This window comes from Urocampus carinirostris, chromosome 19 (genome assembly GCF_059441175.1).
Source record: "Urocampus carinirostris isolate Australia breed hairy pipefish chromosome 19, RoL_Ucar_1.0, whole genome shotgun sequence".
NCBI classification, from domain to species: Eukaryota; Metazoa; Chordata; class Actinopteri; order Syngnathiformes; family Syngnathidae; genus Urocampus; species Urocampus carinirostris.
The window spans coordinates 8,947,068-8,967,842 of NC_142367.1; the positions used below are offsets into that span (position 1 = coordinate 8,947,068).

At 38.4% G+C, this 20,775-nt stretch overlaps 1 protein-coding gene across 1 annotated transcript in view; it reads left to right on the forward strand.

Moving 5' to 3' along the window:
• The first annotated feature begins 410 nt into the window (after positions 1-410).
• LOC148347172 (retinoic acid receptor alpha) overlaps positions 411-20,775 on the forward strand; it is a 199,957-nt gene continuing 179,592 nt past the window's right edge. The window contains exon 1 of the mRNA XM_088324375.1: positions 411-669. The gene's annotated coding sequence lies outside the window, so the exon portion shown is untranslated. The remainder of the gene's footprint in view (positions 670-20,775) is intronic.

The following is a 20,775-nucleotide window of genomic DNA, read 5'->3' on the forward strand; positions in this document are numbered from 1 at the left end:
AAAGAGAAAATAAAAACTACAGTTTGAGTGGGGTTTCTAGCATGAGGTCGGAAGTGTCGCATTTCCTATCTCTCATAAACGCAGCTTGACTGTTTTGTAAAGTTCTTTTTACTTGCTAGCTTTTGGTAAAAAATGCTGCTTGATTGATATTAAAAAATCCGTTTTATTCAAAATACACTTTTAATTCAAAGGGAAAACTTATATCACAAACATTTTCTGAAGATTTTGAGACTTTTTAAGAGTTATAAAAATGATAATGTGTCCTTAAACGAGATAATAGAAAACGAATTTCTATTATGATTTTGCACTGTGCATCTGGAGAAGAGCAGGAAAAAAAAAGACTGGCTCGGTTCCGGTACAGTTGCCAACAAGAGGAAAGTGGGCGGGCTCAACACCGGCGTTCCTTTTTCCGAGCTACCGCGAAAGCCTCCGATGGTTGCCTGCAAAAAACCTCGCAGCCACTCAGCTAGCCGAACTCCAACTCCCAACTCGTCCGCTTTCCGAACGTGAGTTCCCCCAAACGCGCGGCGAGCAGAACACCGGTTTCGCGTGACTGGACCGAGTCAATTGGAAGGATACAAGCTGCAGCTCGGGGGGTAAAAGTTTGAAGGTGCGGGGTCAAAGCGGCGTGACTGGACGGAACCGGAAGGAGGAGCCAACAGGTCCCAGGTAGGACCGAGCTTCGGTTCTGACAGTTCAGAGAACTACGTCCGCGGTGATTTGGCCAAACTTCAGAGAATACAAAATCTGGTTGTTTTGGATTCACTATCCAAAATATATTTTCAAAAAAATGGAATAAAATGTCTTGAAATTTCAATTTGTTATGAAAACAAAGGGAGAACATTTTATATTTTTATTTTTTAAATGTTACCATACGTACAGTATTCATGCGCTCAGTATAGAACTTTGACAGTTTTGAGGTTTAAAAAAATACTCATTATTGACAACAAAGTTGAGATTTTGTTTTAAACAGGTCACCACTAATGATGTCAATAACAGCACAATATCAACCATTTTTAATACCTGGCGGCCATTTTGAAATTGTGTCGACGGATGATGACGTCACATATTGGCTAAGCATTTTCAAAATGGCCGCCCCTGCAAATCGCCAAAAAAATCTGTTTTTGTTGATTTAAATTATAGTCCACAAATATATTATTCATCTAAATAGAGTGTGATTTTATTTTAGGGAATTATCTGGGTTGAGTTACGCTTTTATGAGTTTGTTCTACTATGGTGTCAATTAGTAAACATTTCAAGCCACTCCTTGACTCAAATAAACAACTCAACAATGTCTTCGTTTTGATTTATGATCACTAAACTAGGATAACTAATAATGATATTTGTGAAAGAAAGTAGGTAATAAATAGTAATATGAATCAATAAGTGATAACCACCATTTTTTTAAACCCCTAGTGGCTATTTTGAGAGTTGTGTCGAATGATGATGATTTCCACAGCATTTTCAAAATCGACAAAAAATGTGTATGTTTTTAATGTTTTAACTCGGGGGGTGTTCAAACTTGAAAAACAGATTTGGTAAACTTAAATTGTGTGAAGGCTGACTATTCAGCTTGGCATTCTTTGAACAGTCTTCAATAAATTCACCCTCCGTGTAAGGTTTGCAGTGCTTGGCAATCAGCATCGCGACCTGGTTTCATTTAACTTGCTGGGTCTCGTGAAAAAGCGCCTCTGTGCCATTAATACAGCTTCCAGATGCTTCACCTTTTCACAGCGTTTGTTTACAGTTTGCTTTTTGTAGTCAGCATGTTTTGTCTGGCACTGCCTCTTGATATTTTTTTCTTTAAAAACAGCTGCAGACTCTTTGCAAATATTGGTGGAAAAATACTCTACTTGTCCTGGAACCGGCAGCCCTCACAACCAACTTTTCTTTTTAATTTAGAGTCGTAAATAGGGTGGGCTGTAACCGGCCCCCGGTTGGACTTCGGACACGACTCCTTTAACTTGTATTTTACAAAGATCATTTCAATAAAAATGTAGTTTTTCGATTAGTGAGGGACCATGGAATTCTTTGAATTGAGTTCTGCTTTTAGAGTTTGTGAGGCCTACTTCAGTGCCCGTTAGCATAAAATGGGCTAGATCGATTTAGTGGCAAGCGCCCTCTTCTATGCGGCAGCGTGTTGGGGAGGCAGCGTCAAGAAGAAGGATGCCTCTCGTCTCAATAAACTGGCTAGGAAAGCGAGCTCAGTTGTGGGCAAAGAGCTGGACAGCCTAACAACAGTAGCTGAGAGACGAGCACTGAAAAAGCTGAGGTCAATCATGGACAATCCATCGCATCCACTACACAGCATTATCTCCAGACAGAAGAGCAGTTTCAGCGACAGACTGCTGTCACTGTCTTGTACTACGGACAGACTGAAGAGATCTTTTCTTCCTCATGCCATGAGGCTCTTTAACTCCACCCGGCAGAGTAAAGGCCCACATTAAACCACACCACCTACATTGGATATTACCGAATCTTACTGCAATATGTATTCTGTGTAGCACTATTTAGTTACTCTATATAACACGCTACAGTGGGCATTTGCACGTCACACTGGGTATTTATATATTGTATTCTTTTGGCTTTATTATTGTACTGTTCTCAGCTCAGGGAAGCTGCTGGAAATGTGAATTTCCCTTAGGGGATGAATAAAGTATCTATCTATCTTTCTCTATCTATCTACCATTTCCTGGCTTGTGTCATCATTGCAGCCTCAGTCAGCTTGTTAATAAGAAGTGTACCTGTCCATGCATTTCTTAGATGGGCTCAGATAAACTCTCCTTTTTTCATCTTTCCTGGGGTTTGGGTTGGAGTTTGGACAGTATTTGATGTAGGGCTCTTTTTGCTTTCACCATTTTCATGTTACACCAACAAATAGAAACAAGAAAAAACCTGCGTTGACAAGCATGACATAACTCTCCAACACTCCCCTTTCCATCTATTCCTCCTACTTAATGTGTTCTGCCCCGAACAGCTTTGCTAGAAGTAAGAAAAAAAACATTTGGGCGTGGTGGAAAATACAAAATGAGGGCTCTTTTAAGTTACTGTTAAGGCATACTTTATTGAAATATCGAACTTTCAATTATTTTGTACTATGTAACGGTTTCAAGCTACTATTTTTTGGCAAAAATATATAAAATTCAATCGTATCCTCAGATTGGTTTTTGATCATTTGAATAAGAAAAAAATCTGGGCTGTGTAAAAAATAGTAATATTAAACAATTTTCCCCGTTTTTGAAAATGTTGTGCCCATTATAGCTGACATTTGAGGATAATGGTGTAACAGTTGTTCAAGCCAAACGACCAATCAGGGCTCGTCTTCAAAAATCAGGTGACCTGTGATTGGTCGCTATCTGAAGCCTGAACGTTTGTGATGCCGTCTTCAAAATGCCTGCATCCGCTGATGAAAACGGTGCATTTTGTGTTGTTTCAAATCGTATTAACAAAGAAAATATTAGTAACAATCCTGTGTTTACATTACTTATTTTTGGGAACACTCTAGCTTGAGTTTGGCTTTAGAGTTGCAAAATGTTTGGAAGACTTTTTGGGTTTATCCGATCATCAAGCTCAAGTGCTTTTCCCAAATATTTAATGATTTGTTCCTATGAGTTCGCAACTGGCTTCCAAAGACGCTCTGCAGTTGCTGCAACTTTATTCCTGATATAAATCCACTTTGTTCTCTCTGACAGGGAGTCAGCACAGTTTGAGTGGAAAAGCCCCCCCCCCGCCCCTCTTTTATTTTTCTGTCCCGGTGACAGGTGCTGGGCTCTAATTTGGCCGGCAGTGGCGGCCACGTCCTCTTTTGACGCTTCAAACTCGCGGAGCATTGACAGGTGAGACAAGGGATGTCACCATGAGGTTGTTTGCTGGTAAACTCCCTCAGCCTCCCCCTTGCCGCTTCCCCCGCACTGTCAAAATGGACTATTTTGGGTGTTCTTTGTCTTGCCTGCCACAGACGTTGCCCAGGTTTGAAAATGACACTTGAGTTTACTTACATTTCTCATTTAAATATATCCAAATTGCATTATCTGTTTGAAAAGATCACAGTGAGCATATTTTATGGATAATAAATCCCCTTTTATTATAAGTTGGCTATTTCTGTGACATATACTGTAGATGTAAAAAAATATAAAAATGATTTTCTAAACAGGACTGCTGATGATTTATTAATAGTTTGATGTGAAATCATATATCTAAGTGCAACAATACTAGGGAATGTTTATTTATCGCATACATTCCGTCCTGGTCGTGCTATGTTTTGTTTTCATGTAAAATTTTGTATAATATATAACAATATCACTCCTATCGTTGTAATTAATCGTGAACTATAACCAAAAACTGTATTTACCGTACATACTCACATATAAGCCTTCATCGCATATAAGTTGAAAACCTAAACTAGCCACATAATAAAATAAATACATACCCAAAATATTAATAAAACATGTAACCAACTATGATTATTTAAATGTGTAGATGATAAAGATAAAACTAAGAGTAGTTCAAAACATTTACTGCAACATCAGTTGGATGGTAAATACTCAAACACTATTTACGTGTTTGGCAATTATTTCCTTCAACTCGATCATTGTTGTCATCGTTTGCAACCTCTCCTTATCACTAGCCTTCATAGGCCCAAAAAAGGCAATAAAATTCACCAAATAGGTCTCTCACAAACACAATCGGGACTGCATCGATTAACTGAACGTAAGGAGATATTGGGCGATGGGTGAAGCCATTGGGTATTCATTTTGTTTATGCTCATATACAGTAAATGACACCCTTATTTCTGTATTTTATACTTCTAAATTTGGTTACTATAAGTCTATCTCTACAGAGCGCACACTCTACTTTTTTGCATTTAGATGTTTTTCAGACGTTGGACCTATGCTTTAGGAACATTTCCATCGTCGCTGTCGTTTGATTCGGTGGCCAGTTTTGAGCCTACCCACCCCGTCTGTTGGACTGACAACATATACCAGCCTATTTCATTTGCGCACACACGACTTGCAAACTTTGACTCACCTTTATTGGCTACTGCTGTTAAAACTTGCCTCTGTTTGTCCGGCGTCATTAAAACCCAAACTGTGACAATTCTGGTTGGCCAAACAATCCACCTGTCAAATAACAAAGGTGGGAAAACATGGAACTATTAATCCTTAAAAAAGACAGTGTCTTCAGATTACACAATCCCACTACGTCCTATCGCAATATCGATTAGAATTGGGTTAACCGTGCAGCCCTATTTGTTACTAATGATCTGCCCTTTCCAGGTAGCAGAGTATGGCACCATATTGTCACGGCATTTGAGTTGCATTATTTTACTAGTAACGCGTACTGCAACGCTTTACTGAAAGAAATGATTGTGTTCCAGGAACACATTAGTCGTTACAATGTAACCCAACCATTGCAGTTGGACTAAGACTTTCATAGGCTTGCATGTTTACTTCATGAGAATACCAGCAATATTCCATTTCCGATGGGATTATTGCCTTGATGTAAACATACTCATTTTTCTACGATTTTGTTGAACAATAACCTATAAAAAAAAGTTAGTTGAGTGTTAGCGTAGCCTGAGCTAATAAGGCAGCAACTTGGTGGAATTAAATAGTTGAATTGCAGAGGTTTGGCTGCGGTGTCTGATGACGTCGGGAGGGCCTCGGGGACCAGGAGAGAGGGGGGAGTGTGGGAAAAGCGAGAGGGGGGGGGGGGTGCAGGGAGCCGCAGCCGAGTGGGGAATTTTTATTTTTTTTGATGTGAAGATGTGAGAGCTACACCAGCGATGGCCGGCGGCGCTTGGGCAGGCCCGCTTTTGCATACTGACTCCCCCTCCCTCCCCTATTTTGAAATGATTTTATTTTTGCATGAGAGGCCAAGCGCGTGAGAGTTTTGACTCCCCCCTTTAACGGTCTTTCTGTTTGATGCGATGAAAAATCTTTCGAGGTCAGAGTGCATTCGGTGTCAGTAGAGTGAGAGTGCAATTGAGTCAGGCCAGTGGGAAAAAAAACCTTGCCAAAAGTGCTCCAAGAAAGGCCATATTTGTTTTTGTTGGTTTTTTTTTTTTTTTTAGAATATTTTAAACATATTATCTATTACTATACATTTTGTGAATAATAGTTTTTGAATGTTATATTGTCATTCGACTAACATTTCTCTTCTTCGAATCCTTCCAGTAAAATTATTAACTATTATTTTGAAATTATTACATTTTTTAAGCAAAACTTTCACTTCAGTTCTTTTTTTATGCATTTGTAATGCCTCCATCCACTGTCTAAAAAATACTTCCCCTAAACACTAGGCAACTTTGCTTGCAAAATTACATTTTATTACAAGAACACTGCCAGGAAGTGTTTCGCTGGTTCGAGAGTGTTCTCCATCCGGGCACCGGTGCTGTGGAATGCTCTTCCCCCTGAAATCCGATCTGCAACCTCAGTGGAAATGTTTAAATCCAAGCTTAAAACACACTTCTACTCTTTAGCATACGAATAACCTATACTTTTCGTGGACAATATCTTGTGATTGCAACATCCTTTGCTCTCTGATAATCCTGAAAGGGGGAGTCCACATTGTGCGGTCCCTTCTCAAGGTTTCTTCATTTTCCTCATGTTGAGGTTTTTGAGTTTTTCCTTGCCCTCATGTTGGTTCCAGATCAGGTGATGGTGTAATAAAAGTCTGAAAAATAGTCTGTGTAATAACCTGTGAAGCCCTTTGAGACTCTTTGTGATTAAGGGCTATACAAATAAAAATTACTTGACATGACTTGAACTTAGAACTTTTCAAATCCCCATTTTTCCGGTGACTGGATCACACGATTTCTCTCACCATGGCAATTGTGGACATGCACAAAATGCCACCCCTCTCTGCTCCAACAATGATGAAGGGGACTTAGACACCTTTTTTAGAAAGAAAAAAAGCTTTGCATTCACTGTCTGTACTTATATCTGCACTTTTTCACCACACTGCCTCACTGCGCGTATTCACCATATGGACCGCCTACACACTCTCATTCGCTGGATACTGGAGGCAACGCAAGAATGTGGGGGCTTCCTCGATGTGTGGACAAAGATTGGATCAAACCCACTCATGCCATCTACGGGTGATCTATTCTACTGAATTCCTTCCCAAAAGCTTGATACTTAACGATGAGCAGCGCCAAACACTTCATAATAGTTTATCAAAATAAAATAATAAAAGCGTATATTTACTTTTTGGTACTCGGGGACAATGCTTCTGAAAATGTATCAATATATTAGAGCCTTGTATGAACTAACATATCTCAGTGGCAATGGACGTGTTAAGAAAATCCTCCCCAAAATATGTCGTGGCAGGCTCACTGAATATTTGTTATTCTTATTTCAATGTTTGTGTATTATGCAAGGAGAAAATTATCATGAGAATCCATAAGGTTATGACGACATAATTTTTGTCAATGGAAAAAAATCTGAAAAATCCTTTTACAGCTGCAGGGAATGTTTTAAAACTTCCATGTGATTTCCATATTCCCAACATCCCCATAAAAAAGGAAAAGCTCCTCTTTAGTATCGCTTCCGTCTCCAATCTGCTGTCCCACAACAGATCTTTTCTCTTCAGCCGCCATCTTTATATTCCTCTGGAGTTGGGACACGTTTCAGGGTTTTTTTTTGTAATGAGGTTGAGATCAAGACTTTATTTATTTATTTTCAATCGATTGCCGCATAATTTTCCTCCGTTGACCTTGAAATCTTTTTTTTTTTTTTTTTTTACCTAGATAACAATAATGATTAACAATATTTATGTAATCATAATATCAATAATACTGGTGTGAAAATCTCTTGCATTTGGACAAATTCACCATTTTGAAGTCAAAAAGGGTGACCTACGTGAATTGTACATATCTGAGGAGAAAATGCTTTGAGGGGAGGAGGGGCTATTGTCAGATTTTCCAGAGTGAACCGGGCATTTGAGCTGATGCGTTTGAATTAAAATTGGTCAAATTTGCACAGGCAGGAGTACTGCATTTTTGTGTAATGTGGATTAGATTTGATCTTGTTGTTAACTGTATTTTTCTTTGGGGTACCAGAGATGATTGAATGTTAGAGAATAGAGAAAACAAAGTCGTCCTGGAAGATATGAACGCGGGAAATAAATCTTTGGTGTATCTGATGAAGATTCGTACTTTGAAGGACATGCAATATCGTAAATTTTATGTTGGTATTGTGTCTATATTTGTCAATAATTTTTACTTGAATCATGGCTGCATGTAGTCAAGTCAAGTCATTTTATTTTTGTATAGCCCTAAATCACAAAGAGTCTCAAAGGGCTTCACAGGTTATTACACTATATTACACAGCCTATTTTTCAGATTATTATTATACATTCCCCTGCTCTGGAGCCGACGAGAAGAGTAGGTTAATCATATGCTATAGAGTAGAAGTGAGTTTTAAGCTTAGATTTAAACATTTCCACTGAGGTTGCAGATCAATTTTGTTGTTTAGAATTCTTAGTTTTAAAAAGTCAAACAAAATATCATACTAATTTTATACACAAATGAATACAGTATTTTCTTCCACACCGTTCTCACCTATTTAAGGCCTCAAAGATTTTCATGCCTGTACTTAATTTGTAGTATTATTTTATTTTTGACTATATACTTTTAAATTTTGGGGGGGAATTATCTAATATAGCAAGTGATTTATAGTCTTTTTTTTAATTAAAAAGGTGGTGAAAAATGTTGAAAAAAGTAAAAATTATTTTTCTAAAACGTTTGACCTTTTTTTAAAAATATATTTTTTTAAAGGGACAGTTTGTATTACTTAGCGCCTCCTATTGGTAAAGAAATACAATATTGGTTTGAATAATGAGGAAAAAAACATGAACTATCATATAAACGTACACTTCTTAAGATAATTATAGGTCGAGGAATTTGTGTTTATTTTACATAACATGAGCCTTACCTGAAAGGAGCTGACACGTATGTCTGCCATCTTGCAGCTACGGGTACCCCTGAAATTAAAAAAACAAACGTTGGAGCTTTAAAGGGTACCCAAAAACTTCAAAAGGGCTTGGAAAAAATAAAAATCTGAGTCTCCGTAGTTTTCTTTCCTCATTGTGCTTGTTAAGTCTCGTTTTAGTTCGCACTATACAAAGCTGTGACATCTAGTTGTCAAATATTATGCAGTGTCTCTTTAAGAATAGAAAATAGTAAAATTGTTAAATAGAAAAATAATAGCAAATGATAAATCAATAAAATGATAAATGAACAAAAGGATATGGCACTGGATTTTATGCAGTGCATGATGGGTAACCGTCCCATGGATTAGGAACAATTGTTTAAGATTTGGGGAAAATATTGTTACAGTGGATGGCATCACCTATTGTAAAGATGATAATATAACGACAACAACAACATGACACACGATTTAGGCGAAACTAATCCTCTTGTGGGAGTAAGCGCTAACTCAGCTGTTGCATTTATCAACGCCGACAGAGAAGATGGCGTGCTAGCTTCTGCAGTTACCGCGTCTTCAGCGGACACTGCCTAAGCTGCTGATCGTCAAGATCGCAAAGCTAGTCGGCCACTTATTTTGACCGTGCCGGCTGTCGGCACGCTGCAGTCCGACTTGGTGACGGGCTGTCGGGCATCATCAATGTCAGACGGGGCTTGAGAACTCTTCAGTTAGTTTCGTGTTTTATTCATTAATTTTTTTTCTTAAAGCTTAACTGACTCTCCGTTGTAAGCATAAGGTAATACTCCTTCTTTTTAGGGCAGGGTTTCATTTCAAAACTCAATTTGCTTGATTAAACATCAGGCATTCATGCAAATACACTAGCATTAGTGGCTACTGGCGCCTGTGTCCACATCATTAGTTAAGGCCGGTGAAATTGGCATGAGCTGCTAAATTATTTAGCATTGACAGCTAAAGCTATGCTAACCGCCAAACCGTAGTTGGCCACTAAAGCAATGTCATTATCTAATGTGGCTAGCGGCTGTTTCCAACATGCTAGCATAAGTATTTAAGGTCCGTAAAACTTTAAAGTATTTACCATTAACTGCTAAGTTATGCAATTTTTTTCAATGTGGCTAACAACTGTGTAAGTGAAAATAATGCACTTAATCCAAGCCATAGACTGCCGGAACAGAATAGACAATCTAATTACCGTTCAATATTTAAAAACACAATCTTGTTTGAGTCATTCACGAATTAATATCTTTATAGAGCCCATCGCTACTGCTTTTATTTTATTTTTTTATTTTTATTTTTTTTAGAATTTTCACAGACTTTGTAAATATTTTTTACAAGAAGTGGAGATCTTAAAAAAGGATTGTTTTTTAACCTGATCTTTGAATTGGATGAACTAAAATGTTTTTATATTAAACCCTGAGAACAGTTTTTAAAATGATTAAAATAGTAGGTCTATAGTCAGTCAGTAACACATATACACAATAGTTATTAAACTTATATTTCTTGAGAAATGAAATGAAAATGAAATGATCTGCATTTATATAGCGCTTTTCAAGTCAATGACTTCCCAAAGCGCTTTACAATGTGCTCCACATTTCCCAATAGCGGCCTTGCAGCCATGTAAGGCGCTAACCTGCTTATTGGGGGTATTAGGGGTTCAGTGTCTTACCCAAGGACACTTCGACATGTAACACGGATGAGGCGGGATTCGAACTGGGATCCCTTGATCCCAAGACGAGCGCTCTACCTCCTGAGCCACTGCCGCCCCAAATATAGAAAATAATAATAATAATGAGAAAATATAGCAGAAAAAAACAACGAAAACTCAAGTGGTAAGTAACATTTACATGCATGTAATAATTGGATTGAGATTTGAATTTGAATTTTTGGACAAATCAGAATAATCCTTTAGCAAGATCAAAAAATATTAGATTCTGATAATGAAAGGAGTAAGCAAAACCACTTAGTCTGAATATGCATATTTCTTTGCATGTTTTTCAAATCTCCAATGTCTGCAATAATGCGATCTCAATCCAACTATCAATGGAAATCAGTCAATCGTGGATGAGTTGCCAATTATTGAATTTGTCGTTGCAACTTTATTTACCATCCATTTTTCCTTTTTGCAGTTCCTCTTTTTGTTTTGGGGTAAGCGTTTTGGTAACGAGGCATATCGCACGGCACGTTGCCGCCATTCTCGATCATCACCAGGTGGTGGCGCTATCCAAATGCTGCCACGCTAATGGCATGCTCATGTCATAAAGTACACTTATTGAATTTGGATTGCCTTTTGTGTCGCGTTCAAGGTTAGTTTCCTTCAGCATTTAGTACGTACGCTTGCCGGCTCGGTCTAAGATGTATGAAGATCTCGCTTTCCTCGATTCACAGTGGGAAGAGTATCGATCACTCGCCTGAGAAGTCGTTCATTGGAATCGGGGGAATCGAATAAGGCAGAACGGAGACAGATGTGTTGCGGTGAATTAAACAAGCACTCCTGTCGGCCGGCTGACAGCGCTACGGTGATTAGCCCTTGGTGTTCGCGCGCTAGCCTCCCTACATTATTTATAGCTGTGCCATTGAATAGAGCCACAGTCCATTGAGCCGCCGCATTACGGGAGCTCACCAGGTGGGGGTCAAAATGCTTTAATTCCCTCACGTTGAGGTCCAAATGAAGGAGAGGAGGAGGAGGGGGGGGTGTTGCTGCCAGACCTTACATGTAGCTTCCAATGCTACTTTGATATATGATAGAATTTTGTGTTTTGGACCCAATTAGTAATTCATATGCAATCTAATGAACTATGAATTTATTGATATATACAGTAACCCCTCCGTTATCACGGTTAATGGGGACTAGAACCTCACACAAAAAGTGGAAATCTGCTAAGTAGCGTTGCAGCTTCATAAAAGCCCCCAAGGGTCAACCCTACCTCGAGATGAAGTCCTTACTGACTGACTATAGACCTACAAAAAAATCACAGAACACCGAATTGCAGATGAAAAAAAGGTCTCTATTGACATCTTACAAAAGTACAACAAAATTGGAGGGCTTTTCCTTTCAGTTGAAGAAAGCAGCTTTAGAGAATGACTGATTAGCTGCACGCTAGCATAGGTTATAGGGTTGAGCCATTTCTCTGTGATGATTAAAATGCAACCATCCAAATGTAGTGGTTTTCCACAAGTTGTAGCTCCTGGGGATCCATCTTTTTAATGGATCTGGCATTGGTGAGATACAGGTTCAGCAGGGGTGACTTCAGAGTGTTGTTAGCCTAGCCGTCACTGCAGCTTCTCTATTGCCTTCTCTCCCGCTGCCGTCTCAGTGGCTTCCCAAACCCGATGATATGAATCCAGGAAGCACCCGCTGGTGACAAGCATTTCTTCGCGCTCTGCTGACTTTCCTCAGTCCGATTTAATTGATGAATTTCTTTTCAATGTGACTTTAGCTGTCGTGTTTGTTTTGGATGGACCAATTGACGAGTGCGCCCGCCCTGCTGTTTGACTGACAGCATACACCAGCCTATCACAGTCGCGCACATAGACAGTCACGCCCATCCATCACACAAAGGCCTTCCTAACATGCCACCGTGAAAGCATTTGCTGTGTGCTGTCTGCTCAGAACAAAAATTATCATCTTTTTTTTTTAAATTTTTAAAGATTGGCATCTACTTCTGGGAATAACTATGCTACACAAGAATGCAAATGTTTTTCCTTAGCTTGTCTTTTTTTTCACTTCAGATACTGTACATATTTCTGAAAAAGCTCCTTTTGACATCAATGATTATGATCATCATGTAAGAAAGATTCATCAATCTCTCTTGGCTCTAAATATTTGAGAAGGTTAGCGACTTATTTTTTGTGGTTATACTTCTAAAGATCAAACATTTTTGTTCATCTGAGCTTGCCTTCCTCCGGACTGGTACCCCAATACCTGTGAGTGTCAGAACCCGAACAGACAGTGGACCCAAACGCGTAACGTTTTCACACCAAGCTTTATCTTACGGAAGCACGAGCAGATACCAGACAGGATGGGACAGACTGGATCGATACCGGATACAGGATGCATGAGCAAGATACCAGATAGGACGGGACAGACCGGATCGATACGGGATACAGGATGCATGAGCAAGATACCGGACAGGACGAGACAGACGGGATTGATACAGGATGCACAAGCAAGATACCGGACAAAGTCAAAATGCTTGCCTTGCAAGTGCAGAAGTTCGTTGACGGATTGACTAGGAGTGAATGAGAGCACTGAGTTTAAATAGGAGGGGAGCCAATCAGGCAATGAGCGGGCACAGGTGGGGGCAATGGGCAATCGTGACGGTTAGATTTGTTTGGCTATACAATTTAGGTCCCGTCCTTTTTTGCGTTAAAAAATAAAATCAACAAATTACAAACAATTTTAGCACCTACCTAGTAACTCACTAGCCGTCATTTACACGTCAGCCCCTGGCCTTTTTTGGGATAGATAGATAGATAGATAGATAGATACTTTGTTCATCCCCGAAGGGAAACAAGCAACAAAAGCAGATTCTAAACTCCAGTTAGTGCATGCTTAGTAACACATGAGCCACAAGCTAGTCAATCACAAGACAAGTCCAGGCCTTATTTGCGTTAGAAACAACAGCACGTTATGATCTCTGGTTAGCAATCGGCTAGTAACTCACTAGCCACATCCCAGTAATTTTTGGAGCATCTTGTTGTTTGTTCTTTTTGTTGCCATATGTTTAACAAAGGGCATTGATTGAATGAAAACCCATGACGTCTATAACCGTCAATTATTTTAATCACAACGATTGTTTTTGTCGGCACGTTTTTGATGCATGGGGTTTCATTTTATAAACGCGGTTTAGACTTGCTGAAATGTAGCGACCCACATTCACATTTTTTCAGCACTCTGCACATGAATTGACTCAGCAGGTGGCAAGGAGGTGTCAAGGCACTTTACACTTTATTTATTTTCCAGTTTTCCGATGGCGGGGCTTGAAAGTCCTTGAAGCCACAGTAAAGACCTGTTTTGGTAGAAAGAGATTGTCAGTGAATTTGCCGGTAAGTGGATCAGAAATACGATTTTCAGGAAAAATGTACACAGGAAACATTGTTTTTCATCAATGCTATGTTTCAGATTATTTTATTTGATAACAATAGCAGAAAATAAAGCAATTCTGTTGCCTGCTAACTCATTTCCCAAAAATGCATGTGACACATAAAAGAAACTCCCAATCATACTAAATTCCCGAATCAATTCCATTTTCCCCACCGATTTAGTCCAATCAAAAATGAGTGAATATGCAATTGGATTTGTATCTATTTTTATTCGAATTACGAAAAGAAATCATATGGATTCATGGAAATTACTTATTATTTTTTTTTAGCAATGTTTATTCCTCAATGTTGTACCTTATTTTTGTACGATGTTTACAATTTTAATTCATACATTTTAAATGTAATTCAGATATGCCGTTTTTTTAATTGTTTATTAATACTCAAAGTGACTTTGAAAAGTAACAAAAGAATAGCAAGGATATTTTCTCAAGAATGTATTAATTCAAAAACACACACTTCCAATTATAGTTTTAGGACACATTATTGTGTTATTAATATTCTATTTACTCAAATGGTGCCGATATATTATTCATTTTGGAACAGTTTGACACCACCGGTCGAACGTTTGTTTTGGCGTCCGCTCGTTTTTCCGATCAAAACCGTATCCCGTCAGTCTGTCATCTGTGTGTCAAAACTTTGACTGCTTTGGAAAATCCAGCCCAGACGAGCGCACAATCGGCGGCTTTTTGCTCGTAATTCTAAAACAAAGTATGAATCAAACTCCTTTCAGGCATATAATTTTTATTTTTTTTTTCATTACATTGTCATTCATTTATTCGGAGTCTTAGAAAGTAAGTATTCTTTATTTTTTAGACTTATTAACAATTTTTGATGACTGGGCTGATACCAATTATTAAAATTAAAAGAGGTTGATAACCGATATATGAAGCCGACATAAAAGCTTAAAAATTGGTGTAAGAAATCTTCTCTAATGCAAAAATAAAGAAAGAATATTTTTTATAAAACCAAATAAAACCTTACTATCTTTCTGAAACCGTTTACAGTACATCAATTTGTATTTCAACACAACTAACATGACTAATCTTTCACTTAAACCAAAAACTAAAAGTGCAGGAAATGAAATGAGGCTCAGCAGCAACTTGTATAAAGATACATAAAAACTTAAAAAAAAACTCCCAGAAAGTTTGTACAATTGCCTAAATAAATAAAATACAATACAACCAACTGAAAACAAAAGGTGCAACGGAATTTCAACAAAGCTCGCAAATTGAAAAGTGGGGGCACTCCTGTTCTAGAGCCAGATTGATTAACTAATGTTATGGTAAGAGCTCCTCATTTCCACTTGCATGCTTTTCATGCTTACAATCACAGATGCTTCATTGGCATACTAATGTTATGATAAGAGCCAATTCATCAGTCTCCACCTGAACGTACCTGCCCAGAACATATTGACTACCGGTACACTTTTTATCTCTTAATCACGAACACGCCTTTTTATCTCTGACACAGGCATCTCAGGGCAACTTGTCTGAGCTGCCGCTCTCTCCTGCTTTAGTGGCTCTGCCCCTGGTTGCCTATCCAGTGAGAAGTCGCGGGTGGGTAGCAGGATAGAGGAGGAGGGGAGTGGAGGAGTAGGAGCAAAGAGAGAGTCTCGTCTGATTGAGACTTGATGATCGGCTCGTCAAATTAAAAAAAAAAAAATGTTGATACGATATCAGTCAAATTCCTAAATACCGAGTGCTGATTATCGTCCTGCCCGATAATCTGTCTAGTTTGAACTGCAACTCGCTTGAAAGATGGAGCAGGCATAATTCTGAGCGTCCTTTTAGGAGTCATCAAAATTGATTGAGCCCTTAAGTGGAGAGCGTCGCTCGAATTGTGGAAAAATCCTGCTAAACAGAGCCAAAAATAGTTTATTTATTAATTGAGGCGGTGGGAATTTGATTTTTCGTTGCATGGTGATCCCAACACAAACAGACTGATCTTCATGAATGTTCACATTTCGTTAATTGAAATATAGAAAATAATATTCTTTTTTTGTCATTGTTTAAAGCACGGTATCCCTTCCCCTTTCCTCCAAGCTTAACATAGGAATGGCACAGTCTTTGTCTCCTTGTTATCACGCATTGCTAAAATGGAGGGGTAAAAGGGAGGGGGAGAAATTGGATTGGGCCTAAATATAGGCCAATTTTGTGGCTGCAGCTGAAATGCAAATGAGACAAAAGTGACATTATATCCTAGTCGCGTCGCGCCAAAATACAAACCCTGTGGAGGCGTTTACGTAACAGCCGACTTGACTGTATTTGCTAAAACGCCAGTTACCATTGATCAACCAGAGAAAGCTTTGTCCAAATGTGTGTGATCTCAGGGAGGCGATACTGCCCAGTTTTAATTGAAATGAAAGTTATGGACACGCTGTCAAAGGCAAGTACGATCTCACTCGGCGGGTACAAATTAAAAAACAAAACAAAACAATGAAATAAAAACTAAAAAATAGTTTTTTGTTGTAAAAGTTTCAGAAGGTTTAAGATTGGTTCTCAAATAATCGTGAACTTGACAAACAAAAAAAATCAAAAGGAAATGTGGGATTTGGACACAAATGTTCGTGTGCTAGCATGAACTCAAGCAGAAATAAAATTGATCCTGGTGTTTGCTTACAAATACAGTTAGCAAAAATATGTGTTTAAATCTTTAGTGGGGTGGGGATCCTTGCTTCGAATACCCTTTCAATATCATACCTTTAAATTGTGCATCTACTTCCCACACCTATTTTTTAAGTTCATTTTTTTGGTTTTCAAAATAAAAGAATAAAATATGTCAACGAGTTTTGAGAAATTGAAACAAATGTTCACCTAGCATCCAGAGAAATCTAAAAAAAATTGGGCACAAGCGATTCCTGGGAAATTCCTCAAGTCATTGAGAAGCGTCTGATTGGCCTTTGCTCTTTTCTCAAAGCGTCACGGGAGAATCTTGGCGCTCACATCACAAAGCGGCTGGAATGTCAACATTGTTTTTTCCCACTCATCTTTTACTTACATTTCACGTACTTGATATCGGGTCTTTTTCCATAACATTGGAAAAGGGGCGGTGCTTCCCTGTACAAGGATTATTCAAAAAATCGAGGACGAGCATGGCAATTTTTTGTGTAGAATTTTTAAAAAATTGATTAAATCAATTATTACATCAATTATAGACAATAAAAATAATTTAAGGCATGTACGTCTTTGTTTTGAAATATGTTTCGGATTTATAACACCAAAAGTTATGCGCCAAAAACAAAACATTTTGATAAAATATAGGACTTGCCTTACAGTTTTTGGTTTTAGAATCGATATAATCATAATCAACTAAATAATAATTTTTGATAAGATACTTGACAATTTTAAGGTTTAAATTGATTAACACCATCAATTATTGATTCAAAAGTTGTATAATTATCACTTTTTCAATTAGTACCATTTTCTTTACTAAAATGGTAAAAAATGAAAGCAGATTTTGATTTTTATTGATTTTATTAAGTGAATCTTTATGGTGTTAATTTTGATTTGACAAAATGATATCAATTTTCTTGTAACAAATCAATGAATAACTGAGGTTGAAATCTAATTCTTTGGGGAGTTTTTGCTCAGCCAATCAATTTGATAATTATTATTTGTCAATATAAATCATTTTGAGTGACAAGCATGAGCTCGCTAAGCTAGCAACAAGCAACAGATCATGAAGTGCCTTCAACTTCCCTATCATGCCTTTTCAGCTTAATAGAATACATTCAACTTTCTAATAAAGCCCTGCTAGCAAAATACTGACCCACAATGATAAAACATATCTTCACCTTCCTTATAAAGCAGTGGTTTCATACATGCGAGCCGAATCAGGCCTGCCAATGATTTGAATCCGGCCCACGAGACAACAGTGAGAGAAGCGCAAGAGAAAAACAAACTGCTGTTTTAAATATGTCCATTCGATGTTGCTAAAGTCTCTTTTTCTCTCTTTCGCCATTTGTTTTTCTTTTGCTATGTATTTCGCCTTCTTTCTCACTACTTTTTTTCTTTTTCTTTCTTTTCGCTCTTTTTCTACCTTTTCCTTTTCCCATTTTTTTCTCTCTCTCTATCTGTTTTTTCTCTTCCTCTATTTGTCTTCCTTCTCTATTTCTTTCATTTTTCTCTCTTTATTTCTCTTTCTCTCTCCTTCTCTTTTGATCTCCTTTCTTTTGTCTCTCTCTGTCTTCCACTCTCTGTTTCTTTTCATCCCTCTTTTTCTGTCTTTTTAATCTAATATTCCAGGCTCCCGTGAGTGTTTTTTTTTTGTACCATGTGGCCTCCGAGCTAAAATGAGTTTGACACCCCTGCAATAAACGACTAGTAGCTTAATGCTAACGCTCAATGTTAATGTATATTTTTTCAAATGCATACATAGTGTTATAATTTGGATACAAATGCACAATTGTTTGTAAACGATTAATTCTTAAGTCATCAATTCCTCTTTAAACATCATTTCTCCTTTTCCGATTGTCAACTTCTGCTAAAAAAAAAACCCAAGTAAGGATAAAAACGATCCCAATAAGGGGCACGATTTTTACCGGGGGCTAGTTACGTAATCCATTCGTGTGTTTTCGGTCGCCGGCGACGACCGTCGTATAGCAACTGCTCTTGGAATGTTTTGTACTGGGTAGCGTCCGACAGGTGGCTAGCAGACGCTAATTGATGAACCATCACGGAGATTTATGACCTTCCCCACAAAGGCCCCCAGCATCGATGACGCCCTAAATCATTTCCAAGCTAGCCTGTAAACTCAAGCTCGTTTGCATATGAAAAACCATTTACGGGGGCGCTGCCCTTTCCACATCACCCCTCAACTTTTAGCGGCTAGCGTTTTTGTGGCGGGTGAATAATGCCGACTGAGATGCTTTTATAATTAGCATGGCTTGGCGCTAATAAGTGATTAACGTCACCGCAAAGTCGGGTTGATCTTGATTGTTGGTGATTATGATGAAAAAAAAACACTTGAGCTCCTCAACAATGAAAGCCGCAAACTAGCTTGAAGTCCTTAATGCTAATATATTGTAACTGTATCTGTAGTGGGGCACCAGGCCACAAGGTGGCACCTTTTTATTTTACTGGGTTGCTATAGGTATGTCATGCAAGGAATAGTCAGATTTTTCTCAGATTCCTCCAATAATCTGATGACGTAACACAAATAACCCGTACAAAATTATGCGAGAGAATGTCGTTTCAGCCAAAAAATACACCGTGTAAATTGTGCATCAGACATTGATTGCATAAATGGGATTCTCGTTTGGGAACGTGAATGAGTAACCTGAATTCGAAAGGACTAACGGATTAGGGCGGCAACTACTATTTCAAAAATCGATGAATCAATCATTTTTTTCCTGATGAATCGATTTTTTTAATACACATATGTTTTGGACCGATAAGAAAATAGTGCTCAAAACAACACTATATTCTATAGTGGAAAAAAAAAATCATAAGAATTTATTAAACAAAAATACAAACAAATGTTTACTATACACCTGTAAATATGTAAGTTACTCTTTTACTACCAAAGAATATTGCAATATTCTTATTTCAATGTGACTCTTTCTTGCATGTAAGCAGACTGTATGTTGGTTTTCCGGTAACTCATAGAGTTGTTTAGCCTAGCTTTGTTGTCTGCTCTAGTTCACCTTTGTCTTTGGCTAGACCTGATAGCTTGACATTTGGTTATCGCCGTCATGATGAGCTACGGCAAATGCCTCAGCTGAAAACGGATTTGTTGGTGTGTGAAATGGCGGCCATCCAAACCCGTTCAAGCAGTCGATCTCCGGTAACGCAAATGACACCATGTCGTTGAGTATCACGAGACGCCGCCGCCGTTCTCCCATTGCGGTCAGCATCCCGCCGCAATCCCGACCTTCACATGTGGTCAATAGCGTCCCATTTGAAAAGCATTTTCTATAAACGCTGCGTCCCTTTTACTGATTGTCAAAGATGATGACGTGATTTGTCCACACCCATCATGGTGTCTACTTCATTTTTAGAGAGTCTTTGAGTAAAAGAGACACTTAAGGTCTACAAACAGGAAGCAAATGAAGGAAGGAAGGAAATGAGATCAGGACTCCAGCAGGGCTGCAAAACGAAGCTGCTTGATTGGCTGACGTCCTCGTCCCATTTAAGCGTGACAATTGTTCCATTTTCCACAATACAAATTGGAGCGATCTTGTTTGAATCGACCTGGGAACGGGGAACGTCCTATTTCTTCCCGAATGTGATTTTTGTTTTCCGACCGGGCAATCGGAAAGTTGTCGTTGTTAGCTTAAGTCGTCGGGACTTGGTTTAATTTCTCAATTTGGCAGGAGTTGCAAATGAATTCAGGCCAGGCTGGCTGGTTAAATGGGCAGCGGTACGACTCCTAATTAAGTAGATTTTAAAAATCGGGTCATGTGAACGAACTTGTTTTGTCCTTGTGTATGTAACCTGGATTTCGATCAAATATGGACACATCGTTTGCTACTGATTACAAGAACACATTTATCATTGCAGTTTCTGCGTTGTTTGTAGAGGGACGTCAACCCTGCCCATTTGGCTTCACCGATTTCCTTAACTTTGTAGTAAAACAAGACAATCTTTCAACATACTCATTTAGGTTTTATTCATCTCAGAAGGTCGAACCAATTAACAATTTTGCATCAATGTTTTCGGTGAAACACAAAATTCAGCAAATCAAGATGTGATGATTTTTAAAGATCGACAATCAACAGATCTTA